The following is a 21793-nucleotide window of genomic DNA, read 5'->3' on the forward strand; positions in this document are numbered from 1 at the left end:
TATGTTCTATCTTAGTAAATGTTCTATGTACATTGGAAAAGAATGTGCATTCTGCTGTTATTTGGTTAGGAGTTGTATAAATGTCAATTGGGGGGCTGGCCCTTTGGCCAAGTGGTTAAGTTCGCGTGCTCTGCTTCAATGGCCCAGGGTTTCACTGGTTCAGATCCTGGGCGTGGCCATGTCACCTCTCATCAAGCCATGCTGAGGTGGCATCCCACATGCCACAACTAGAAGGACCCACAACTAAAAGAGATATATATATATATAACTATGTACCATGGGGCTTTGGGGAGAAAAAGGAAAAATAAAATCTTTTTTAAAAAAATGTCAATTAGGTTGAAAATATTGGGGAGAAACCCTGGGCCAGTCCAGGCAGTGAAGAGGTCAGGGTTGTTGAGGCCACAGGGATATTTCTCAGCCGTGAAGGCTGAAGCTGTGCAGGGATGGTTTGTCCAGGGGCTCTGGCAAGGAGAGGTCCAGGAGGGAGATGCAGGTTTGGTGTGGTCTTGGCCCTAGGCTGGCCCCCATAGCTGCTTCCCTGGCTGCCCCCCTCTCAGAGGTCCCCTCTGCTGAGTTGGGCTGGTGCCCAAGTTCCAGTTTCCACTCTCTTGAAGGCCCCAGGCCTACCAATGAAGCTCTGGGCACAGAGACTCATACTGGATTCTGTGCCCATTCAGGTGGGGAACAGGCACTGTATGTTTGGGTCTTGTCTCCTCTATTCCCCAGAAATGTGTCTGTGGTAGGCAGCCCACCCTGAGCCTCACTTTCCTTTTCTGATCATGGGTCCTATTCTCACACCCACTTCTATCTCCTTCATGCTCCTCCCCAATGCCTGCAGCCCCTTGGCTCAGCAGAACTTAGCTCTCGTCACCTGTTATGGGCTGAATCGTTTCCTCCCACCAAATTCATATGTCCTAACTCCCACTGCCTCAGAAAGGAACTGTATTTGTAGATAAGGCCTTTAAAGAGGTGATTAAGTTAAAATGAGGCCGTTAGGGTGGGCCCTAATCCAATGTGACTAAAGTGCTTATGAGAAGAGGAAATTTGGACACACAAAGACACCAGGGGTGCACACGCACACAGGGACAGCCATGTGAAGAGGCAGCAAAAGGGCGGCCATCTACAAGCCAAGGAAAGAGGCCTCGGGAGAAACTAAACCTGCTGGCACCTTGATCTTGGACTTCCAGCCTCCAGAACTGTAAGAAAATAAGTTTCTATTAGTTTAAGCCACCCAATATGCAGCATTTTGTTATGGCAGCCTGAGCAAATTAATACATCACCCCTCATTCCCTTGTCCCCCCCTCCCCCCCACACATACACAAGTCCTTCTCATCCATTGAGGCAGATGGCCCAGCTCCACCTTCAGCCAGTCTGCAGAGCTGGACACAGATGTTTCTGCTCTTGGCAGGGCCAAAGGGCCACAGGCTGAGGATCTGAGGGCTAAAGAATCTGCTTCCTCCACGCCTAGATCCTCTAAAGTCTGAGAAACTCTACATTAGTAATCTACTGCTGCATAACAAATTACCCTAAAACACCGATAAGCACTGATGAAGTCACACAGTGCCTATTGGTCAAGAATTTAGGAGAAGCTTAGCTGGAAAGTTCTGGTTCAGGGTCTCTCATGAGATTGAGGTGAGATGTTGGCTGAGGCTACCATTGTCTGAAAACTCGACTGGGGCTGAAAGATCCACTTGCAGGATGGCTCGCTCCCATGGCTTTTGGTTGGAGGCCTCAGTTCCTCACCGCATGGGCTTCCCATGGGGCTTCTTCAGGTTCCTCACAACATGGCGCCTGGCTTTCCCCAGAGCAAGTGATCCGAAAGAGGGGAAGACAGACACTGCAATGTCTTTTATAGCCAAGCCTTGGAAGACATGCTCTGTTATTTTCACAATATCCTGTTGGTTACACGGGTCAGCCCTGTTCAGTGTGGGAGAGGACTGCACAAGGGCTTGAATACCAAGGGGTGAGAATCCTTGGGGGCCATCTTGGAGGCTGCCTACCACAAACCCCAACTACTTCCTGTCCCCACAGGAAGACAGGCAGCTGCCCAGGGGTGGAAGAGGGTCAGGGGTGGGAGGGAAAGGGGAAGTTGAGGCCTTAATGGCTGGTAAGAGATGAACCTGAGGGAGGACAGATCAGACTGGCTGGGATGTTCTCTCCAAGGGGGCATGGAATGCACAGTTGGGCGGACCACTGGGGAGAGAGGGGGTGTCTACTGTCTGACTCGTGTCTGGGACTCTGTCCTTCTGACCACCTCTTTCTCATTCAGGGGAGACCCATGGGCTGCCCTGGCCCCTCTGACCACCTCCCTCTGCCAGGGGCCAGAACTGCCTCTTGGGGCAAAACCGCAGAGACCTCCTGAGCCCAAGTCTGCAGCTGAGGGTGGCATTCCACCACCAGGCAAGTTAGGGTTTTGTGCCTCTTTTTTTTTTTTTTTTTTTTGGAGGAAGATTACATCCCTGAGCTAACATCTGCTACCAATCCTCCTCCTTTTTTACTGAGGAAGACTGGCCCTGAGCTAACATCCCTGCTCATCTTCCTCTACTTTACATGTGGGACACCTGCCACAGCATGGCTTGCCAAGCGGTGCCATGTCGGTACTGGGATCCCAACCGGGGAACCCTGGGCAGCAGAGAAGCGGAATGTGCGCACTTAACTGCTGCGCCACCTGGCTGGCCCAGGGTTTTGTGCCTCTTGAGATGCAAAGGCTGGATTTAGGAAACCGGCCCTCTGCCCATTGTCCCTCAAGTCTCCGGCCCCCGTGGGCCGGGGGAGCCTGAGAAAAAGGCAGGGGGCTCCATCCTCATCTCTCTGTCCCTCCCTGCCCCAACACTTGTGAGGTTTCGAGGAGACCGTCCTCCTCTCCAATCGTCTCACACCTTAGCTCCTGCTCAGAGAATCTGCCACCCCATTCTCTCTCTCTTCTTGCGCCATTGCTCTGTGTCGAACACCGTCTGCCTCCTCTCCTCCCCACAGCCCCGATACACCTGTTGCCAGGGTAGCTTGTACTGAGGGGGTTTGGGGTGTGTGAGGGGACCACAGTGTAGCGCTGAGCAGAGCAGGAGACAGCCTGCAGCAGAAAGGTGTAAGCCTCGTGTTGCCTGACCTCAGATCACACAGAACCTCTCTCCGGTTGCCTCCATAATGCTGGGTTGGCCCCGTCCCCACCACCCTACCTTTTCACAGGGACCCAGGGGTGGACGTTTTTGGCCTTCAGTGCCCTTTCCTTGGGGGCAACCGCTATCTTGCCGCTGCAGGTGGTGGGGCTGTCAATCACAGAAGAATCCCCACCCACCTGGAATCACGTGACCCAAGGCTGGGCCAATTACGGAAGTGCATCCTCGGCTCACTGACATCCAGACATAAGCATACCACGACCCCAGGCCGAGTCAGTCATATGCTTCCCTGGGAGTGACAGGCTGGGAGGATGCAAGTCTCAGCTACCCGAGGCTCTTGTTTGCACCTGGGAAGAGCCTGGCTGGAGCGGGAAGCCAGGCGGAGCAGGCAGAGTCGAGAGATGCACAGAGACACAGAGCAGACCCCAGGACAAGGTCTGGGCTCCCTGGATCTGACTCCATCTGAAAACATCAACCCCTGGACTTCCTGGTTATGGGAATCAAGCTGACTTCATTTGCTGCCTGTCACTTCCTCCCTTCAAGGGTCCCAATCCCCATTCAAATGGCCATTGGATACAGCATTCCTGTAACCCTTTATACTGAGCAGTTCAGCTCTTTTCTAGAAACCTCTTAGTGGGGGCCTTGCCTTTCACAAGCAAAAGGTCACAAGCTATTTTCCTAATAACAGACACCCCTGCCACCGTGCCCTCCCCCTCTTTCTGGGACAAATTCTGTTCTTCCTGTACACTCTAGGAGCTTGGAAGTCATTTCTAGAGTTTTCTTATCCTTTATTAAATGGCACTTTTTGTCTTCCTCTTTCTCATCACTCTTAACCTCCTGGAGTGAACTGGCCTGGTGTGAAAGGGCTGGAGTGGGGGAGTTGGGTGGGCTCCAGACACTGCTCAGCCTCTGACTCAGGTGGGGTGAGGAGTTTCCACAAAGGAGGAGGATGTGAAATATGGCTGGAGGCTGGCAGGATAGGGCCACTGGGTGCACATCCCTTCCCAACCAGAAGCACCTCCAGTACTTCAGGGGGAGGTCCTGAGGCCGAGAGGGGTGAGCGTCTCACCTGGGCCACCCAGCAGGGTCCAGGCCCCTTGACCAGATTCTGGGAGGCCAGCTGTGAGACCCCGCCTCTGAGAGCAGGTTATTAGAGCATGCTTTCAGGAAGGCAGGCCTGAGGACGGGGGGACACTGGCCAGCCATGCAGTTGCATGGAAACCTCAGCCAATGCCAGGATGGCCCTTCAGAATTGTGCCAAAGTGAGCCCCGGAAGGCAGACCTTGGTCCCCTGACAAGGAGACACATCCAATCACTGTCCGCCCACTCGCTGGGGTGGGCTGCTGGGAATGGGGCATGTCCTTGGGCAAGGGCCTGGGCAGTTGGGGGAATGGGTGCCATGGTCCTGAAGGGGGATCTGGGCAACCCCGGTCAGAGCATCCACTGCCGGCTTCAAGTTCGTGGGACGAGTGTGCTGACCCCCTGACTTGCTTCCCTCCTCCCCTGGCTTCTCAGATCCCATCCTCTTGGAAGCAACCACAGCGGCTCTGGGCTCTGAGAGAAGAAGAAAATGGATAGACCGCTTGTGTTTAAGACGTTTCCTTCCTCATAGGCTTCCCCATAGCCTCCATTCCGGGCCCCAAGGGTTCCAGCAAAATCCCTCTGTTATGGAGCCATGGAGTAGACAGTTCCGACAGCCTCGCCCAGCCCCGAGCACTGGCTGCAGGAGCTGAGGGGACAGAGGGCTGAGCTGGACTGCAGGAACCAGCCAGAGAAGCACAGGGAAGGCCGCCTGCGTTCCTATAATAGCAGCAAACTCGAGCGCGCCTACGCCAGGCACTTGCTAAAACTGGTTTACAAGCCTCGCCTCAGAATCCCCACAACCCTGAAAGACAGGTACTACCACGTCCGCCTTACAGAGGGGGACACTGACTGCCACAGAGTTGGTTATGCCAGATCCTGCACCCGCATGAGATTGTCCTAACCCCGGGCGGGGCTGGATTACCCAAGGGAGCAGCAAATCCGGGACCAGAAAGATGAGCAGAGACTGGCTTTGACACGCTTATCCAGAACCTGGCTAGAAGATAGCGGAAGATCCAGAAAGAAGCTATTTTAATTGTGTTGTCATTGGCTATGGGGAGGGGATGGGGCAGTGCCAGCTTGTCATCCACAGCCCTCTAAAGGGCTCAGCTGGCTGTGCCCAAAGCCGCTGTCCTTAACTGCTCTGCTACCCCCACGCCATTGTCACCTCTACTCTCTGTGTGGCCCAGCTGCTGCCAGGGCCAAGTTACTGTCAGCGCCTTCTAGGGCCCTCAGCAGGGGAACTGCCAGTCCCTCTGGGCAGCAAAGGGTCAGCAAGGCCAGAATCATATACGGGCGAAAGATCCATTTAAAGAGAAGGCCAACTGGTTTGCTTGCAGCAAAGAGTCTGGAAAGGTTGTTGACAGGGTTTCAGATGCCACATTGTAACTAACCTTTGAGAAACTACCACTTTTTGTGTTTTGGTTTATGTCAAAGAATAATATCCATTATTATCCAAAAAGGCTATTACAATGCTCCCCTTTTTTCTACCTTCATATCTGTGTGAGGTGGAATTTTCTTCCCACACTTCAACCAAAACAGCATATCACAACAGATAGAATGCAGGGGCAGCTATGCGAATCCAGCTGTCTTCTACGGAGCCAGATATGAAAAGATTTCGAAAATCTAAAAAAACAAACAAATAAAAATGCCACTTTCTTACTACCGTTTTTTAAAATATAGTTATTTTAAATAAAAAATTTTATGCTGGGGCTGGCCAGTAGCGTGGCGGTTAAGTGTGCACATTCCGCTTCGGCGGCCCGGGGTTCCCCGGTTCGGATCCCGGGTGCCGACATGGCACCACTTGGCAAGCCATGCTGTGGTAGCCGTCCCACATGTAAAGTAGAGGAAGATGGGCATGGATGTTAGCTCAGGGCCAGTCTTCCTCAGTAAAAAAGGAGGAGGATTAGCAGCAGATGTTAGCTCAGGGATGTAATCTTCCTAAAAAAAAAAACTTATGCTAACAAGAAATGCATTTATTGTTATTTTTAAACAAACTAATAGATTTTTTTAAGTTCTCAATTCACATTTGTAGCATGATGTATTAGTTTCCTGTGGCTGCTGTAACAAATTACTGCAAACTTAGGGCTTAAAACAACACAAATTATTCTCTTACCGTTCTGGGGGTCAGAAGTCTGAAATGGGGCTCATTGGGCCAAAACCAGGGTGTCAGCAGGGCTGTTTCCTTCTAGAGGCTCCAGAAGAGAATCCATTCCTTGTATTTTTCAGCTTCCAGAAGCTGCCCCATTTCTTAGCTCACGGTCCCCCACTGCATCACCTTTTCTCTTCCTGCTCCCATCATCACATCATCGTCTTCTGACTCTGACCCTCTCACCTCCCTCTTATAAGGACTCTTGTGATGACACTGGAGTAATCCAGGATAATCTCCCCATCTCAAGATCCTTAAATTAATCACGCCTACAAGTCTTTGCTATACAGGAGTGCCCCTTATCTACGGTTTCACTTTCCACGGTTTCACTTGCCTGCAGTCAACTGTGGTCTGAAAATATTAAATGAAAAACTCCAGAAATAAGCAATTCATGAGCTTTAAATTTTGCCCTGTTCTGAGTGGTGTGTTGAAATCTCACATCTTCCCCCTCTGTCCTGCCTGGGACGTGAATCATGCATTTGTCCAGTGTATCCACGCCGTATACGCCACCCGCCCATTAGTTACTTAGTAGCCCTCTCAGTCAGCAGATCCACTGTCATGGTATCGGGTTCGGTACCATTCAAGGTTTCAGGCATCCACTGGGGGTCTTGGAATGTATCCCCCGCGGATAAGCAGGGACTTCTCTGCGAGGTAACACATTCACAGGGGTCAAGACCAAGGTGTCGGCAGAGCTTCGTTCCTTCTGGATTCTCCAGGGGAGGGTCTGTTCCTTGCTATTTCCAGCTCCACAGGCTTATGGCCGCAATGCTCTGACCTCAGCTTCTATTGTCACACCTCTCTCTGCTTCCATCATCGCATCACCTTCTCTCACTCTGACCCTTCTGCATTCCTCTTATAAGGACCCTTGTAAAGACATTGGACCCACACAATAATCCAGGAAAATCTCCCCATCCCAAACTTCTTAATTTAATCACACCTGCAAACCCCTTTGCCGTGTAAGGTGACCTATTCACAGGTTCCGAGGATGAGGATGTGGACATCTTTCGAGGGGCATTTTTCAGGCTATTTCATCTGGTGAAACTCGATAGCTGTAACTCCACACTCAAAAGCTCTTTGGGGTCTTCAGTAATTACAAGAGCATACGCTGTCCTGAGAATGGCTGCTCCGGGCTGTGGAAGCAAAGTGGGCCCGGAGAGCTTCCTCAGCAGTCTCCCCTGTTTGACGTCCGGGGAAGCCGGGTCAGGTCACAGCACGAGGGGAGTGCAGGGCGTGGTCCCACACCGAGTCGGTGCACCTGCTGTCCCGTAGCAGCATGGACGGTGGTGGGAGGAGCCGGGCTCTGCAGCAGACAGGTCTGAAGACAAATGCGGCCTCAGCCTGTCTGTGTCACAGGCCCCAAGACTCAAGATGTTCACCAACACACTTGTGGGCTTCAGCTACAAACCTGTGCCCCCACCGCGTCCTCCTCACCCCCCATTCAAGCCAGCCCCCACCCAGCGGCCCACGCGCTTGTTCTCCTTTACACACCACCCGCCTCTCCAGCCAGTCCATCGCAAATCTCATCAACGTTCCTTCCAAAACGCCTCTCCAGCCGAGCCCTTCTCCAGCCAACTCCACCCGGGGCCAGGCCCCCATCACCTCCCATCTCGATGGCTGAACAACTTCCTTCTTGGTACCCCCTCAGCCTTCAGCCTTGTCCCTCCCAATCCACCCTGACCACAGCCCCCTGAATGTAGGCAATGAAAATCTGACCACACCACCTGCCAGCCTAACCCTCATGGTCGCTCCCCTTTGCTCTTGGAGCAAATGTCCGGCTCAGCCTGGTGTTTCTGCCAGCCAGTGTGCCCTGCCCCTGTGGAGCTCTCCAGCCCCATCTCTCGCAGCCCAGGCTCCAAGTACGGCTCCTCAAATTTGTCTCCATCTGTGGCCTGGGGACCTCGCACATTCTATCCACAGTTCCCCTTTCCCCCCGCTGTCCCGGGATAATTTCTACGCATCCTCAGACACCAGCTCCTTCAAGAAGTCTGCCCTGACTTTCTGGGCTGGGTTGGAGGCCTCCTCTCTGCCTTGAAGTCATACCTCCTGGGCTCATCTCTGCAGGGACCTCAACCCCATCCCAGGCCTGGCCCAGAGAGGGGCTTTGGAAATGCATGTGAACAAGTGAATGAGAGCTCCAATGGACAAGGCTTGTCCATGGGGAGGTCCTCCCACTGCCACCTGAGAAAGGACCCCAGCTGGTCCTTTTGGGAGGCAGTATTTGCACTTGACCACAAGCTGGGAGACCGTGGTAGTGTAGACATGTTTATCAGTCATGGCCAGACTCTCAAAAGAGGTAACTGCAAGGGATTTTATGCAGGGCTATTACTGAGGCATGACAGGGTGAGGCAGGGCAGTGTCACAGGCATGTGACCTGTGCCGTCACACGGCCCCGTGCTCAGAAGGGCCCTGTGTTTAGTTTAATGCTCTGCTGTCGCTGTCTTGAAATTCTTTATAATTTTTTTTATAAGAGGCTCCCTAATTTTTATTTCGTTTTGGGCCCTGCAGATTGTGTAGCTGGTGCTGGGGACCCGACAGAGATGGACAGGCGCCCAGGGACTCAGGGTCCTCAGGCCTGAGGGGGAGAGGCATCGCAGGATGCAAGGTAGAGTTGGAGCCATGGAGCAGGGACTGCCCCACACAACCTTTCACCACCATGGCAGGCTCAGCCACTGCCCACATGGCCACCCCTCTCCTCCCACCTCTGATCACCCTCATCCAGCTTCCGGTTGGGTTTGGCTCCATGTGTCACAGAGTGAAGCAGATATGACTGGGAGCGAATGGAAAGGAGCTGGCACAGCATCTGCCTGAGACTTGGGGAGCTCCCCCAAAACTTCTCAGACGACAGGACATCCTTACTGAGGGAGGCATGGGCCTCAGGCTGGCAAAGAGGAGGTGGACACGTGTTCAGGGCTGAGGGAAGAGAGTGAGAGAGAGTGTGGGCTGTACAAGGATTGAAGCTGGGTGTAAGGTGGGGGGCTGGAGACCCCTGTCCTTGTAGCTGTTGAAATGAAGTAAATTAATGCCCTGGGGCATTTAAACAGCGCCCGGAGCTTGGTAGGTGCTATATAAGAGTTGGTAATCATCATCATCATCTTATTGTTATTATTATTATTAATAATAATGAGGTTGGGAAGGTCAGTTGAGGTCTGATCATGGGAAGCCCTGGAAGTCCTGTTATCCTGGGAGTGCTAGGGAGCCATGGAAGAGTTTAAGCAGGAAAGAGCTGGTCAGCCCTGGGTTCAGGAAGGGCCTGCCTATGGGAGGATGGAGAATGGATGGGAGGAAGAACGAGGGCAGGGAGACCATTGGAGACACTGTTGCTGTCACCCAGCGAGGGTTGGTTATGGCCTGACCTCGGGTGATGGCAGAAGGATAAAAGGCAGTGGATAGGACTGAGAGAGTGGTCAGGACAGGGCCCACATTTCTGGGATAACAGGAGTCCGAGGACTGGATAGGCGAGAGTCCCAGCAGTCGAGTGCAGGAGCAGCGGCCTTGCGAGGCATGAGCTTCCTGCTCCAGGAAGGCGCAGCAGAGGTAGAGGGCACCTGCCCGGGATGCCACAGGGGGTGGCTGCACTGGAGTGAAGGGCGACCTCCACTCTGAGTCTGTCTATGAGCAGACTTTCTGGATTGTGACTGTCAGTTACTTGGCCCTGGCATTTAGGAAGCATCTGTGGCCAGAGGGACCCTAGGTAGGCCTGAGGGGATGGCCAGCCTCCCTCAAAGTCTCAACGTGCTGTCTAAGGGTCCCAAGCTCTCTCACAGGCACGCATGGGCCCACCCACCAGGCGCACGCTCCACCTGGCATCCCCCACCATCCTTGTCTATTGCTGGGCGCCCGTGCCTGCCCACTGGTGCCAAAGCCCTGTGGTTGAAGTCATTGTGGGACTGTGGTTCTCAGGGCTGGTGTCCAGCTGGGAGCTCCAGGAATGCTCAAATCCTGCTTCCTGTGAGGTCCTCCAGTGAGATAAATGCACAAGGACATTGACAAACAGGAAGTCAATATGCAACTTGGTCTGGACACTCTCAGAAAAGCTCGCACTGGGCCCGGGCCCTTTGACATCACTGGATGACGAGTCCCCCTTTGGGATTAAATGACTGTGACCATTGATCCTGAGTAAGCCACACAAGGCTTTAAAAGTGCCTTTCCAGATGATAAAACATATTGCAACCAGGGCTGAATAGATCCTACGGGAAGTCCCTCCTTCTGCTGTGGCGGCTGCGGCTTGCTGTGTGCTGTTTCCATGAGACAGCAAAGCAGGACTCACCTCTGGCGGTCCCAGATGAGGTAAGAGAGTTGTGACCTGCCTCAAGCGAGTCAGACAGTTGTGACTGGTTCTGCTGAGCCCACCATTTCTATCTGAGAAAGGGTAATGAAGATGTCTCGTCTGTCCTTTGAAGTCGCCACCAGTTGTGCCCACAGAACTCGGCCGTGGTAAGTTACGTCACTGCCGAGGCCTGCATTGCCTGGATAAAGAAATGCCACTGCCAGCAGAAGGCAGGAAGCAGAACAAGTCATATCTGAAAGCTGCTTAGCACAGTCTTGGGCAGGGAAGGAAAGAACAGTAAAAACTTTGATCTTTGTCTCTTGATTTCTGGAAAGTTCTATCTCATTGTGACTCAAAGAGTCAAGAGAGGATGGGCATATATAACTTTGGCAGGTTCTAAAATACACTTTATCATTAACTAGGCTAATGATGGATTCCATACTGTGGACCTCTGGGAAACTGGGCCAGGGTCCAAGGCTCAGGCTCCATGACCGGGGGCCTCCCCAGTGCCTGCGCCAAATGCTGAATGTGGGGGTGAGCGAGCTGCAGCAGATGGGAGAGGAGGAGAAGGGACCCCCGGAAGCCCAGCCCCACTCGGAGTGTGTGACCACAGGCTTCATAAGAGCAAAGACCATGTCTGGTTTCTTTCGAGAGCAGTTTTAGGTTTACAGCAAAATCGAATGGAAGGTACAGAGCTACCCCATGCACTCCCTCCACACATGCACGGCCTCATCAACGCCCCCACCTGGGGGAACATTTGTCAGAACTGACGAACTTACACAGACACGTCACTATCACCCGGAGTCCGTAGTTTACATTAAGATTCCCTCTGGGTGTTGTACATTCTATGGGTTTGGGCAAATGTATAATGACATTTCTCCACCATCATAGTATCACTATTTTCACTATTCTGAAAAATCCTCTGTGCTCCCCTCTTCATCCCTCTCTCTCTCTCCCAGCTCCAGGCAACCAGTGATCTTTTTGCTCTCTCCATAGTTTTGCCTTTTCCAGAATGTATAGTCGGAATCATACAGTATGTAGCCTTTTCAGAGTGGCTTCTTTCACTTAGTAATATGCATTTAAGGTTCCTCCACGTCTTTTCATGGGTTGATAGCTCATTTCTTTTTAATGTTTAATAATATTCCATTGTCTGTATGTGTCACGGTTTCTTTATCCATTCACCTACTGAAAGACACCTTGATTGCTTCCAAGTTTTGGCGATTTTGAATAAAGCTGCTATAAACATCTGTGTGCAGGTTTTTGTATGGACATAAGTTCTCAGCTCCTTTGGGTAAATTCCAAGGAGCATAATTGCTGGATCATATGATAAGAGTCTGTTTAGTTTTGTAAGAAACCACCAAACTGTCTTCCAAAGTGGCTGTACCATTTTGCATTCTCACCAGCAATGAATGAGAGTTGTGGTTGGTCCACATCCTCACCAGCATTTGGTGTTGTCAGCGTTTCAGATTTTAGCCATTCCAATAGGTGTGTAGAAGTCTCTCTGTATTTATGCGGATCTATTTCTGGGCTCTCTATTCTGTCTCATTGATCTATTTGTCTATTATTTTACCAATACCAGTACCACCCTGTCTTGATCGCTGTAACTTTATGCTAAATAGTCTTGGACTCGAGTAGTGTCAGTCCTCTGTTCTCCTTCAGTATTGAGCTGGCTATCCTGGGTCTTTTGCCTCTCCATATAAACCTTAGAATTAGTTTGTCAATATCCACACAATAACTTGTGGGATTTTGATTAGGATTGCACTGAATCTATAGATCAAGTTGGGCAGAACTGACGTCTTGACAATATTGTCTTCCTCTCCAGGAACATGGGATATCTCTCTGTTTATTTAGTTCTTTAATTTTGTCCATCACAATTTTGTAGTTTTCCTCAGGTAGATCTTTTACATATTTTATTAGATTTATAAGTAGTATTTCATTTTTTGGGTGTGAATGTAAATGGTATTGTGTTTTTAATTTCAAATTCCACTTGTTCGTTGCTAGTATACAAGAAAGTGATTGACTTTCGTATATTAATCTTGTATCCTGCAACCTTGCTATAATTGCTTACTAGTTCCAGGAGGGTTTTTTTTTTGTCATTTCTTTAGGATTTTCTACATAGATAATCATGTTATCTGCAAATAAAGATAGTTTCATTTCTTCCTTCCCAGTCTATATACTTTTTATTTCCTTTTATTGTCTTATTGCATTAGCTAGGAGAGACCATGTCTATTTCTCATGCCACTGTATCTCTTGCACTGAGCACTATGCCAGGGATATGGCAGGTGCTCAATAAGTATTTGTGGGAAAGACAAGTCATCTGGTCACTCAGAGGCAGAAAGCCTAAGAGGAGAGTGTGTGGTGCGTGTGGGCATATGTGTGTGTGTGCATGCATGTGTGTTGTGTGTGCGTGTGCTATATCCTATGCACACTTGTGTGGTGTGTACGTGCATAGGACAGTGTAGGCATGTGTGTGGTGTACATGTGTATATGGTACGTGTGTGTACATGTATTAAGGAACCTTTAACAGTGACTCTGACCTCTAGTAAATTTGATTCAGTCCCTGTTCTAGAATCTCATTCTGAGTAGCAGCCCCTCCTCTTGGGCCAAAGAGGCAGTACGTTCTCTGCCCTCTACTCACTGGTGCCCTCCTAGGGCCAAAGCTCCCCATGGCCTGTGGGACAGTTGGGAAGAAGATGCCTCTCCCCATCGGGACTCCCCAAAAGAGAGAAACACAACATCTTGCTGCTTGGAGTCCGGTGTCTAACAGGGTCTTGTGAACATTTCTGTCAGTCCTTGCTTACATCACCCCTGTTCACCACAGAGCTCAGACATATCCAAGGGATGGCTGGGTTCAAATCCCAGCTACTTATTGTTGTTTGATATTGAGCAAAGTTTCCTCCTCTGAGTAGGGGAAAACACTATTACCAACTCTGTTGTGATGATTAAGTGAATGAATGCAAGTAACACGCTGTGGTAGCCAGCCTCCGAGATGGCCACTATTGATTCCCACCTCCCGGTATCCACGCCCTTGTGTAGTTGCCTCCCACACGGAATTGGGCTGACGTCCATATCAATAGGATATTGCGGAAATGGCAGAGTGTGATTTCTGAGGCTACGTCATAAAAGATATCGCAGCTTCCATCTTCCTCTCTCTTGCATCACTTGCTCCAGGGGTAGCCAACCACCAGGTCTTGAGGATGCTCAAGCAGCTCCATGGAGAGATTCAAGCAGCAAGGAGCTGAGGCCTCCTGCCAACAGCCAGCGCCCGCTTGCAAGCTGCATGAGTGCACCGTCTTGAACGTGGATCCTCCAGCCCTGGTCAAGCCTTCAGATGCGTTCCTCCTTACCTGACATCTTGACTATCACTGTGGGGATGCCCTAAAACAAACCGCTCAGCTAAACTGCTCCCGAATCCTGACCCAGAGAAACTGTAGATGATATATGTTCCTTGTTTTAAGCTGCTAAATTGTGTGGTGGTTTGTTAGACAGCGGAGGATAACTAATATGTGTATGTAGCACAGTGCCTGGCATAGTATGTGCTCAACAAATGATAGCAAGGTGATATTATTAATCACTCTTCTTCTTGGGAACCATGCTTTGTAACTAGATTGAGCTCGTTGTACCAGCTTCCTTCTTTCCTCGGGCTGTGGCCTGTTCTAGCCAAGGCAACGGAGGGCTAGTCCCCTTAGTTTGCCAGCTGTGTCTGAATCCTTCTTTGACTTGATGCGGGTCCTCCACACCACTGTCCACAGCCATTGCCATTTAGGACTAGTTAATCTATTTCCTGCTTTTGTAATGTCTTCAACATCAGGACTGTATTAAAAAAAAATGAGTACAGGCCTCCTTGCCTATTTGTATATGAAAGTAAAGACTCCTAAGGTTAGGAGGAACCTCATTGTCTCCTCATCTAATCCCCCTCCCTCTCACGTTAATCGGATGCCCTCATTTTCCTGTTTGGGCTCCTGGACTTCATCTACTCACCTGCCTTCCTCAACATCATCCCCTTTCAGAGCGCATCATTCTCTGCTTTTTTTTTTTTTTTTTTTTTAAAGATTTTATTTTTTCCTTTTTCTCCCCAAAGCCCCCCCGGTACATAGTTGTGTATTCTTCATTGTGGGTTCTTCTAGTTGTGGCATGTGGGACGCTGCCTCAGCATGGTCTGATGAGCAGTGCCATGTCCGCGCCCAGGATCCGAACCAACGAAACACTGGGCCGCCTGCAGCGGAGCGCGCGAACTTAACCACTCGGCCACGGGGCCAGCCCCATCATTCTCTGCTTTTGAAAACTCTCTCACCAGTAAGCATCTGTTTCCTCCCAACCTTGCTCCCTGAGCAAGTGGAATCTGAAACCTGTCCCTCCTCGATGTTTCTATCTGAGAAGGAGCCAGTCACTCCTGAGCTGACCACCCGCATCCATCTTCCTCCATACCCATTTCCTGTTGCTTTGCTGTCCCATCAGGCTAGAAAGTAGCCACTGTCAGCTGCACTCTGGTGGCGGGGCCATCTGGAACAAATGCTGCTATCTCTAGACTCAGGGCTGGCTACATAATTTGTGGGGCCCTATGCAAAATGAAAATGTGGAACCCCTTCTTTGAAAATTAAGAATTTCAAGATGGTGACAGTAGAACCAGGCACAAGGCCCTTCTGAACACAGGACCTTGTGTGACTGCAGAGGTAGCACACCCAGGAATTGGGCAATGCTGGCACCAGAGACCTTTCCAGCTGCTGGTCCCTATTGTCTTAGAACTCCCCAGTGCCCTGTGTTTGCTTCTCTCCTCTGCTCCTTTGTTTTCATTTCTCGGCTCCCTCTTGCATCCTCTTCTTTTCTGGAGGACTCCTGGCTGGTGTGGCCTCCCCTTGACATCTCATGTTGGGTTTCCCTTGATATTCCTTTGGAAGATTCTGCCTCCTGTTCTGGCACCATCTTGTCCCTCTCCTGCCATGGCTGGATTGATGTCATGGACTCAAGCCACGTGGGGCTTGACTATAAATCAGCACCTCCCTCTTTTTACCTTTTTGCTGGTGTTTCTCGCACTGGGACTGCCCACTTGTCACCCTCTTGCTGCTCCCACATGCACACTAGACTACCCTCCAACCTTGAGGTGTTTCAGGTCCTGACAGGACTATGACCTTTTGAACAATGTGACAGAGACAATGCCACGGATTCACCAATTCCATTTCCTATACTTCTTCGTCCACAAGAAGACTACATTTCCCAGAGGCCCTTGCATCCAGGTGAGCCCATGTGACCTGTTATGGCCAATGGAATGTGGGAGGAAGTGAAGTACATGCCTCCTAGGGCTCGCCTCTAACATCTCCTGGAGACCCTCTGCCCACACTCCATTCCCTCACCTGCCTGTTAGTGACACAAGGGTGCCTTGAAGCCACAAGATGGTGGAGCCTAAGATGGAAGCAGTCTGCAGCCAACTTTCCTCAGCAAGAAACACCCTTAGAGACGGCATGATGCCCTCCTCCCAGACGGGGGCACAGGGAACGGCTCCAGGAGGATCAGCTTTCTCCCCATTTTCCCAGTCTGCTTCTTGCCACTGTCTTCATTTCTTTTAATAGGATGATCTATTCAGTCATGGAAAGGACACTGACTGTGCAGGCAAAATCATGGTGGGATGACTTCTGCTCTCTGGGACTCAGTTTCCCCATTGAAAAGATGGAGGAGGCTGATCCTTTCATGATGGGATTCTGGACCTGGGGGCAGCTCTCACTCCCTCTGGCTACACTCAAGGGGAGACATGACCGTGATCTATCTATGCCGTGAGTTCTCACAGGTTAGCTCCTTTAAGCTTGGCATTGCTTCTGGAAGCCTGAAAGATGGCAGCCGTCATTTATGTTGGCAAAGACAAATGGACAGTGCCGGGCTGATGTGTCTTTAAAGTCATAAAGCCCTGGATTTCAGTCCCAGCTTTGCCACCACTCGCCAGCTCGATGACCTCGGGCAAGGGACACATTCTGTATGAAGAAAAGAACCTACCCAGCCGAGATGAAATGATGTCAGCAGCAGACTTTATCTCTCTGAGACGCCATTTCCTCATCTGTAAAACGTGACTGTAACCATACCCACCCCACAGGGTTGTTGGGAGGAGCAAATGAAATAACACGCAGTGTGTGGAGTTTAGTGGGGAGCTTGGTCCTTAGGCATTTAATAAATGTTCGCCATTGACATGACTAAGGACCTACTCTTCAGCAAATGTTATCCCTGTGGTGGCCTTGCCTCTTGGCTCTGTGTGCACACCGGTCACCAAGCGTCTTGCCCCGAGTGGTTGGCACGCTGTGACTGCCTGCAACCCTTCACCTGGAGCAGACGCTCCAGCGTTGGGGAATTTCTTGGGGTCCCTCGTGCCTAATGCAGAGTTTTAAAGATGTGGTTCTTTCCAGAGAGCATTGCAAGGCCCCAAAGGGCCCTCTAACACAAAGTTATAAGAGAAGCCCACATTAGCCACCCCCCAACCTGCTGCAGATTGGTTGGCAGAAGATGAGACACCCTGACTGCTGAGGGTTAATTAGTGACCTGGCGCCCATCTGCTTGGGGAGAACTTGCCAGTCTTTTTTCTCTTTCCAAAGGCATAAACATTTGCGCTGCAAGTCGCCCAGGGGGCCTGGCGATGTTTATTTTGTAGTTAACAAAGAGAAGGACCTTTTGGCTTGGGGGCTGAGTGTTCTGCTGGCCCCAGGGAGAAGCTCTTGGAGGCCCCCTGCACCAGCAGGTGTCTCTGGGGGTGATGCAGGGCGGGGTGGGGCAGCTTCACTCCCTGGTGATGGAGAGTTCCTTTTATAAGGAGAAAAAAGGATGCTCTTAAATAAGGATCTGCCTGCTGTTGGGTCCCCAGGGTTCAAGGCCCAGAGGACTCGCCTTCTGGCAGACAGCAAATCAGAGAGCTTCTAGGTGTCACAGGGAGAGTGAGAGTCCCGTTTTAAAAGACCAGGTTTAGGACCCGGACGGTTGCGTGTAGCCGGCGCGTCAGGGCTGCCCTTCTTCCGCAGCTCTCTGGTCTTACCACTGGGCGGCGCTGGTGAGCAAGGCTGCGCCGGGATGGCTCCTGCAGGGACAGCCGAGGCGCCGAGCCCGGGTCTGGGGGCTGCGCGGGGGGCGGTCCGGCTGGCGCAGCTCTTCGGCGCCTTCTGTCTGCGAGGAACTGGGCTTGGGGGGTTAGGCTGCCTGTTTGCCCATCTGGGACCAGAAGGGAAATAGGAGGACGTTCAAATTCTGTATTTGTTCCTGACCCGAAGTAACGGATAAAGAAATCCATGGCAGGCAACAAGCTAGCAGAGAAGGATGTTTTCACCCAATAGCTATGTCCTTGAGAAGGTGAAGGTGGGTAGATACTTTTATGAAATAGGGCCACATACTGAACGTATTGGGGGAAACTACTTAAAGGAACCGAGTCAGGAATTATTTACCAAGGAGAGAACCGTGTGCTTGGAGTTTGATAAATGGGGTTCTCAACCCCAAAGACAGGGAGCACCTGAGGTCCCCGTGCTCTTGGTGGGCTCCTGAGGTCTGGTTTGAGAACCATGGGATTCAACTCCTATTTGCAGAGTCGGGACTCCGGCCAGGCCCTTGACAGCCTGACTCCTCTCCAGATCTTTGTAGTTAGAGGTATCACCACCCTTAGTTTACTGAGAAAGCGCATTAAAACGCCGGCGGGGGGGCTAAACAATTTATCTTTATTATTTTATTTACTCTTCACCACAACTCTCTGAGAAACTAGTGTTATGCCTATTTTATAGATGAGTCAACAGGTTAGAAAGGTGACCTCTCTGCCTGAGATTGGGGAACTAGTGACGGCAGAGCCCAAATTGAACCCCGGTCCCCAGGAGTGCAGCACTCATGGTCTTAAAGCTCCTCTGATGCCGAATCAAGCCTTCCAAAGCGAAGCCAGGTTGCTCGGCAAAGGTTCCCTACACAGGATGTGACATCAAGCCCGTGTCCTCCTCCCGCCCCTCGTGCTGTCACCCTCCCCGGGCCCAGCTTCCAGTCTCCGTTACCCCAAATAATACACAGGTATGGTCTGGAGTGTGTTTCTGGAGTAGAGAGTTCCAAAGCCTTGGGCCCAAGTCGCAAATAACTGCGGTGGGAATGGACACATGGTGAAGACATCGACGAAGAAAGGCTGCCCTTTGCCGTCAGTCTCCTTGAGCCTGACGGTCAGCCGGGAAGGCGAGGAGTCGGAGAAAGTTAAGCAGATTCCATCTGCCCCTTTGCTAAGAGATTCGATTGGCAGATCCCAGCCAAGCAAGGCAGCGTGCAAAAGGACCGGCCTCGCCCGCCTCTCAGGACTAAGAAAGGCAAGTTTCTAGGAGACTGGGGCTCCCTGCGTGGGAAAGGGAAGTGATTTTAGCTGAGCGTTTGGCTGGGAGTCCAGCTGATGGTTCCAACTCATGGCTATTAGCAAAGGAGAACAAGGAATTGCTGAGGGTGGCAAATTGGTTATAATTAAGAGAACCTGGGAGACACAAAAACAATGTGAAGGCCACCAGCTGTCCCGGCTCTGTGGCCTCCATCCCTGCAGGAACAGCTCAGGAAACCAGCCGCCCTGCCCTGCCGTGCTCACCATTCAAGCAAAGACGGGGCAGAAGGAGCCTCTCCGGGCCCTCCCTTCTACTCCCAGGCCCAGGGCTGCCACGCATTAGGGGCCCCCTTTCCACTCCACCAGCACCTTCTCCTTCCCTTTCTCCACAATTTAAACTCACCCACCTTGTCTCTCAGGAAAGCAAACAGGGTTGGGAGTGGGTTCAGATCCTCACTCCTGTGCTTCTTAAATGAGTTATTTAACCTCTCTGAGCCTCGGTGTCCTCATCTGACAGATGTGGATAATAACAATGCCTAATCCATACAGTTGTGAGTGTTAAATAAGATGTGTCAGAGTGGTCGGCATGGTGCACGGGGTGGCAAACGACAGCCTGTGGGCTTGCCACCTGTTTTTGTATGGCCCAAGAGCTAAGAATGGTTTTTAGATTTTTTAATTGTTGGGGAGAAAATTAAAAGAATATTTGGTGATATGTGAAAGTTATATAAAATTCAAGTTTCAGTGTCCCTAAGTTAAGTTTTATTGGAACACGACCTGCCATTTGTTTATATCGCCTGTGGTTGCTTGCACGTGGGCCTCGTGCCTCCCACCCCCGCAACCCCCCACCCCTCCTAGGGTTGCTGGACGGCTCCAAGACGTGCAGTGATGGGGTCCTTGAGGGTCCCGGTGGATGGGCTGTGTTTCTAGCAAGCGGAGCTTCCTCCAACCAGTGTGGGCAGAGTTGAGTAGTTGTGACAGAGACCAGACACCGCATGGGCTGAAAACCCCAAAATAGTTACTATTTAGCCCTTTGCAGAAAAAGTACTTGACAGGTAAAAAGTCATCAGTAAAGCGTATCCATGGTTACTCTCATTATCACTCTTGTTGCTGTTCTCTTTCGCTCTAATTTTAACTTTCAGGTAAAATTGCTTATGACTTAATGGAGAGATTCTAAGCATGAGGTCCACGGAAGGGTTTCAGGGGATCTCTGAATCCCTGGAATTTCTATGCAGATTTTCGAAGGGGGGATCTTTTGGGGGTAGGGACTTGATAACATTCATCCGATTCTAGCAGGGGGCCATGTCTTCAAAGAGGTCAAGAAGTGTAGGTCTGAGCCTTCCTCGCCCGAGGCAAATTGAACTGTACTTTCTCTGGGCTGTCTGGAGACATCACCTGTGATGGAGAGAGATTTGGGGGCCGGGGGCCTCCCTCAGAGCCCGTCCCTGCCCGGGTGGGAGAGGCCTGCAGTGCAACAGGAGTAAGGGGCCCTGGCTTTGGAGGCAGCAGACATTGGGCTGAATCCCGGCCCTGCCCTCCGCTGGCGGGGCCCCTTCGCTGAGCCTTGGGTCCCACGCCGGGTTGCCGCAGGATAAATTCAGTAATGTCTGTCGAGTGCTTGGCACAGTCTGGCACACATAGGTACTGCAGAAATGCTAGCTGTTTTCTTCTTATTATTATCCTTGCACATTCAGAAGCTTTCCTCAGCTCACCACAGATCCATTAAGAAGCTGCTCGAGGGCCGGCCCAGTGGAGAAGTGGTGAAGTGCGCATGTTCCGTTTCTCAGTGGCCCGGGGTTCACCAGTTCTGATCCCGGGTGTGGACATGGCACGGCTTGGTACGCCATGCTGGGGTAGGCGTCCCACATATAAAGTAGAGGAAGATGGGCACGGATGTTAGCTCAGGGCCAGTCTTCCTCAACAAAAAGAGGAGGATTGGCAGTAGTTAGCTCAGGACTAATCTTTCTCAAAAAAAAAAAAGAAGCTGCTCGATATCTGACTAAATGTGAGGTTTGAATACCCATTGAATGCTCTGGATTTGATTTCATCTTGGTACTAGCAACGAAGGCAAGTTCATTAAACATATTCATATGGTCAGTGTGCAAAATAGCAGGCCCCTAATTAAGTTTTTAAAAGCGCAGTGGCCTTATTTGAGCAGGGACAATGGTAAACGTTCCTAAGAGTGAAATAAGTGAAATCTGAGACTTCCCTGTTGCAAAAGCCTTGGCTCTTTCAGGCCTTTCTGTTTTCTCCCCTGAGGAGTTACTCTGGACCTCAAGTTTCGATCGACTTTCCCCCTAAAATGCTGCTCTGTGGAGCCCGCTTCCCCAGCCTGGTCATCCGCAGCCAGCAGGTTCATCCCAGAGCCCCGTGACCACCGCCAGCAGGGCCGAGGGGGTTGCTGCCGCTGGCTGTCCTGGAGACGGGCCCCCTGGACACAGGCTGGTCCACAGCCAGCCCAGCCTGGTGCTGCCCGCCCACGGTTGCTGGGTGTAGTCCATTCAGCAGGGGCCTGATGGTTCCAGCCAACAGCTGGAGACCAGCAATGAAGACTTCCAGCTACAAGCAAATGTTGCTGCTTCTTGAGGTTGAAATATTCTATCCCCAAAGCGTCCCTTTCAGCCAAGCGAAAACAATCCCCCGTGGGGACCCGACCCGCCACAGAGGAACAAAAGCTTCCCAGTTCTCGGAGCCCCAGAGACTGCAGCTTCGGGCACACACAGCCCAGGGGGGAGAGGAGATGATCATGTGACTTCCGAGCTTGGAGACGAGGTCACTCTTGTCCAGCCCTTTTCGTCTCCACAGGAAGAAGGGCCTTTGATTGCCTGACAAAGGATGAGGCTGATGCTGCCCTGGTGCTGGCTCCCATGTGGCCGGGTTGT

General features: G+C 51.2%; 1 long non-coding RNA gene across 1 annotated transcript in view; it reads left to right on the plus strand.

Moving 5' to 3' along the window:
• LOC106783474 (uncharacterized) overlaps window positions 1–21793 on the plus strand; it is a 45435-nt gene that overhangs the window by 21279 nt on the left and 2363 nt on the right. The gene's annotated exons all lie outside the window — the stretch shown is intronic.

Source organism: Equus caballus, chromosome 8, assembly GCF_041296265.1.
Source record: "Equus caballus isolate H_3958 breed thoroughbred chromosome 8, TB-T2T, whole genome shotgun sequence".
NCBI classification, from domain to species: Eukaryota; Metazoa; Chordata; class Mammalia; order Perissodactyla; family Equidae; genus Equus; species Equus caballus.